A 6,142-nucleotide genomic window follows, 5' to 3' on the forward strand; every position below is an offset into this window, starting at 1 on the left:
AAGTTTTCACCTTTCTATCTGAACTAGAACAATAAAATTAACCCCGGGTGAAACTGACAAAAGGGATTGAAATCGACAAGCTTGTTCTTTAACTGACGAGATCTGAGGCCGTTGAAATATGGTGACGCTCGCCCTGAAGTGTCCATTTTTTTCCTGCGGCTTTTTTTTTATGATCTGATCTTATATTCGCATTTCTGTGCTGTAGGGGTTAAGAGAAACCAGACAAACATGATCAGCAAGCTTGCAAAGGGTTCGGCGTCTCTCTCTCTCTCTCTCTCTCTCTCTTCCTATACCCCCCACTCCTCCCAACACCCCCACTCCCCCATACACACACACACACACACTTTTTTTTGCTCTCTTGTAATGTGACTGACTTCACTCCTCGCCACGCTGAGCAACCAAGCAATTTGCCTTTAACCACTAATGACCATTGAATTCTAACCCCCAACCCCCCCCCCCCCCACCCCACCACCCCACACACACACACACACACGCAAAAAAAAACCTCGACGATCCAGGAATAAATATCAGATCGTGTTTTCCAACCCGGCTCGGCGATCTGTACACAACGAGAAGAGCAGGGAAGAGAGGGAGAGAGAGGAAAGGAGGAAAGGAGGGAGGGAAGAGGAGAGAGAGAGAGAGAGAGGGGGGGTGAAAGCCATTAGAAGGATATAAGACAATATTACAGCACTTGCACTGTCGTGAAACCCAATGCATTTTGCGCCCCCCCCCCCCCCCCCCCCCCCACCACCACCACCCCAAGTCTGCTTCTTTTTAAAAAAAACAGAGGCGTTGCACTGTGCTCTAAAGTTTGCGTCTTCTGGTTCTCCGTGTGTGCGTGTCGTGTGTTTGCGTGTGTGCTCTGTTAATGTTTTGGGGTGCGTTTGTAATGGGAGAGATGGAGCGTGTGAAAGTATTCCTCCAGCCGCCCTGCCTGGCTTTGGTGTCCTGTTTGCAACCAACCCAACATGGCGGCATGTAGTACTCTGTCGTCTCCAGGCGAGTAGTGATAGGAAACACATTTTGCAGCCCCCTCCCGTGTGTGTACAGAAACCGACTCCAATCAAACTATTAGCAGCGGGGATTTTTTTTGCAATCGGGTGGGTGGTGGTGGGGTGTCTGTGCGTGTGTGTATGGGGGGGGGGGGGGGGGGCGTGTGGGGGGGGGGAGGGTTGTGTCGGGGTGGGGGGTGGGGGGGGGGGTTGGTGGTGGTGCGTATTATTTTGGAATCGCCAAACACACACACAACAAATCCAGAGGAGGAAAGACAAACCGCGGGGCCGATTGCTTTGGAAGTGCAGTTGTTTTCTGCTGAGACGGGCAGATTTTTTTTAATATAGATATCCTTGCAAATCTTGGGGGGGGGGGGGGGGAGAGAGAAGTGGGGGGTAAAGGGGGGGGGGGTTGGATAGGCGGGGGGGAAAGGGGGGGAAAGGGGGCACTGGCGTTTTCACCGCGATCCCCTTTTGTAGTGTGACATTTACATAAGGCAAAACAACAAATCGCTCGCATCAATCCAGTCGTGTTTTATGGAGCGCGCAGTATTACTTTCACTGGAACAGCGTATATTTGCATAGATGGATGTCCCTTTAATAGTCGATTTACATAACTCTTTTTTTTTCTTCTTCACGTATAACCTGCTAGGTATGTAACCTCACTCCGGTTCCATATTTTTTTTTATTTTGGGCTGGCCGAAGCACAAACCCCGTCAAGGGTTAAGTTCAGTCTCGCACTGGTTCGACCCAACCCGTGCCAAGGCGCAGCGGTGAACACAATAATTTAGCACAAAGTTTTGATTTGCAAAACTTGTCTCTTAAGAGTTACACAACAACAGTCACGACTTTTAAGGGCAATATATTTACAATTTGTTGAGGCACAAAATACACTCACACAGCCATAAGTCCTCGCTAACGTTTATTTACTTTAAACTGGGTTCAGATGAATCTTGCTTCCTCTCCCCACCCCCCTCCCCTCCCCATTTACTCGAATTTCAAAGCCTCCCCACTGTGTTGTTGCCTAATTAATGGTGAAACGCAACTAATTCTAATTACTCAGCAATTTTAAAGCCGTTAAAATTGAGCGTTGGTTGTAACAGGACTCGAGTTCTGTTTGGAGGGGAGGGGGGGGGGGGGGGGGGGGGAGTGTGTGGAGAGTTTATCGTATTTATGTTCTATAAAGCAGTCATTTCAATATAAATGTGTTTTTTACGGCCATCGCCAACGTATCGTCCACAAATCAGACTGTTCAAAGCTGGTGGCCTTTTCGAAAACAAAGGGACAGGAGATTTGTCTCGTTTTATCTTAAAAAAATATATCTATCTTTACATTAACCAACCGGGCTAACACCTCGTGCAAAGATCAACGCAAAAGTATGGTCACGACACTTGCTATCTTCAAGGAACTGGCGATGCGATTTTGCAGCAATGTGTATCATAGTTCTATGGGGTTGATTTCATTTGACAAGAGCGTGCGTTGGGGTTGAACTCTATAATTTGCACTTATGTTCCTGTATTAGGAGTGTACAGCGAACTAATGAGCCCTTGCTTAGCCGAATGTCACATTTATTTATTTTCTTCTGCAGAAAAGTTTTGAGCGCTGTGGAGGGTTTGTTTAAGAGTCCAAAGCAAGCGCCTTCGTAGTATGGCCTCGCATCGAGCAGCAAAAAAAAAACACTCTGGACTCCTCAAGCGACGTTTTAAAAATAGGAATTGTCAACTGGAAAGATGTTGCATTTTTTCTACTTACCCTACACTTGTACACTGGAAGGATAATCAATAAAAGGAGTCGCGTAATCATGAAGTTTCACACACAGTTGCAAAACCTGTTAGGTTCAAAGTGTTTGCAAAGTGCTGGCATTTTAACAGTAGCCGCCGAAAAAAAATTACTAGGTTTGAAATAAAGTGCAATTTTCCATAAACCCCACATTTTTGTTTGCAGCGAACATCAAAATTACACCAAATGGACTCAAATCTTTGCTTGGTTTGGGCATTTAACATATTTTTTTCGCCCCCTCTCCCTCCTCAAGAGATGCAGTGTCCAGATAAGTTTACCTTTTATGAGAAGATCACATACTTGTCTTGTCAACAACACACTGGTTCCGATTTTAGTGGTTAAAACACACACGCGCGCAGACACATACATTTTGCTTTCTGGACAGATCGTTTCCAGGAGGATATTTTATTGAGAAATGCAACATGCCACAGCGAAATGCACTGGGCGAACTTAATTAAACTATCTATGTGTGATCAATTTTTTTTCATGGGATCCCATGACATTAGAAATCTAAGGGAGGGCAGAGACTGGATGGTGTCAAATCTGAAATGCTATTTTGCGTGTCATTCCCATTTGTTGGGAGTTTATTTAAACCTTGTTGCGGCTCTGCATTTTTCGTAAGCATGCTATCCAGATTATTACGAGCATGTGCCATAATGTTTCATCTCTAACTTTATGTAATCAGGCGCCCCACGCTCTCTCTAAAACGCATTTAATAAATGTCTATTAAAGCGCTACAAAAACGAGATAAATTTACTGTAACTGCTGCCTTACAGGAAACAAACGTTAATGATGGATTTACCATCAGGGATTTGCCTTTAGTACAGCCAGCTATTTCTACGCAATATATTCCTCTATACCCAAGATTATACTCTGCTTATTTATTTTCAGTTAGATTTGACATTTCGGATGGGAATCAATTTAACATATTTCCTCTATCTGTAATCTTTACTTTCCCCCCTTTTTTCCCTTCATAAACATGTGATTTGTGAATCCCTTTGTGAAAAAAGTTTTACAAGCTTCATTGAGATGTCTATGTTCCTCTTGTCTGTCAGTTATCTCTGTGCACACAAAGAAAGTGCGTCTAAATGGACTTACTGCTCAGCGTGTGCTCTCTTAAATGTTAGAAAATTGTGCCATCTACCCGTTATTCACAGAATTGTCACTTAAGGATCTACTTGGTGTTTCAACCAAAAGTTAAACTACCAGAGAACAGGAGGAATTCAGTGGTGGGGTTGGGGAGGGTGAAATATAAAAGAACAAAACCTTAATACAGAAGCTGTGTTTCTCAGTTTTGTTCACCTATATAATAACATTAAACACAATATACTGCACTACCCACTTGTGATATGTATATATATATACATATAATGCCAAGATCTTCTCGAAAGTCGTACACATGACGTCAAACCTCACAAGGCACAACAGATAAGGTGAAAAACAAACATTCCAGCACCGTTCTCACCACTGAATTTGTCAAATGTTTAGGAATATGCAAATCGAAAACGACGCTGGTATTTGAGCCTGAAAGGCAGACAACGAAGATCTACGGAAATAGATAACTTTTCGTCTCACTTTTATAATGGCACCTCACTGTTCCAAGTCTTTGAGTCCAAATAATCACAAACATTGAAGTTTTGCTCAACAAGATGTGTCAGAGTCTGAATGAGGCACAGTCATACCTGTGCAATACAGGCACCGAAGCAGGAATGCAAATCTTTTGAGTTATCAATTGATTCAATTCGCTACATCTCACGCAAACATGAATTTAAACAACAATATTTATTATTAAAATCAGTGTTTTTTTCTCTCGCTCTCCACCACCACCCCCCCCCCCCCCCCCCCACCCCCTCCCCTCGCATTCCTCGCGGCGGATCACTCTATTGTGGATTGATTGCTGTTAAACACCAGCAATAGTTTTTTTTACAGGAACCGGTGTCAACATACAGGCAAGTGCACTACCTCGGGTGCATTACGAATCCATGTCAGTATTGTAACTTTAGGCAGTTTCAATTCTAAACGACCGTCATCATCTGGTAACTTTTAGCTGAACAAATGAAATAAAAATCCTCGTCAATCACCAAATATAAGGGAACAAGTCATGCAACCAAGTTCCAGTCGTTTCAGAGATATGACATTTCAGAGAAAGAAACACGCCACTGGATTAATCATTAAATACACGTTCGGTGTTGGGACACACACACACACACACACAAGCGGATTTCAGAGGACTTTTCAAACAACCTATATGACTCAACCCGCTTCCAATTGATGCAGCGACTGGCGCTCATGTTCGAAAGGAATTGCTCAACAAAAGTTTGTTGGTTTGTGAGGATTGGAGTGCTAAAGATGAGGCTGATTATATCATTGCCATGCAGCATAAATAAGACGTCCAGCTAGCCCCTGGGTCAGCCATCGATCCTGTCCAATGTAACGAAAGGACGGGTTAATTTTCTCTCATTAGCATTCCCATTGCACGACTCTACAGATTGACAACTAACGCAGATGCATCTGCTGTATGCTTATTTTAAAAGCTTGCCCCCCCCCCCCCCCCCCACCCCATCACAAAACATGAGACTTATTCGCATGGCTTTCCTTATTATTCTGTTTTATTCCTAATAGCAACCTGAACATGCTGACGCACCCAGTCACTCTCCCCCTTGCGCTTCATTTTTTCTTTCTCTTATCTTGTTTCCTCCTATCCCTCTATTCATTGATGGCTCCATCTTCTTTTCTACGTTTTTTTTTGTTCTTTCTCCTTGTTTATTTCATGCCCGTATTTTGCCCCTCTTCTCACTCCCTCACTCACTCACTCGCACCCTCTCTCACTCCCAACTACCTCCCCGGTCTCCTATTGCCTCCCCCCGCGCAAAAGAGCTTGGTTGGTCGACACCAGAGTGGCAAAGTTCAGATTGCGGGGGGGGGGGGTGGGGGTGGGGGGCTGGGGGGGGGGGTTGGGTGTGGGGGAAACTTCAACGACTAACAAAAGAAGAACCTGGGTTTGGAACTGTAGGCGGAATATGAAAATCACAGTTTAGGATGGTGCGTGTATGGTGTGTGTGTGGTGTGTGTCTGTGTGTGTGTATCTGTGTGTGTATCTCTGTGTGTGTGTGTGTCTGTCTGTCTGTCTGTGTGTGTGTGTGTGTGTCTGCGTGTGTTTTTAAAGGTTCCTTTGAACTGCCTTTGTGCTGAGTCGGCGCTGCTTTTTGCCAATGCTAGTCACGGTCATACGAACTTTGTGTTAACCTCTTATGTCGAATGAATCTTTTCATTTGGAAACCCATAAATCTCATTCCGTGGGTCCTTTTGTGCGGTACGCTACGACTTTAGCTAAAAAAAAACCCAAAGTGTGCGCTCAACAGCAGCAAAAA

Source organism: Callorhinchus milii, unplaced genomic scaffold (assembly GCF_018977255.1).
Source record: "Callorhinchus milii isolate IMCB2004 unplaced genomic scaffold, IMCB_Cmil_1.0 Scaffold26, whole genome shotgun sequence".
In the NCBI taxonomy this organism is placed as follows: Eukaryota; Metazoa; Chordata; class Chondrichthyes; order Chimaeriformes; family Callorhinchidae; genus Callorhinchus; species Callorhinchus milii.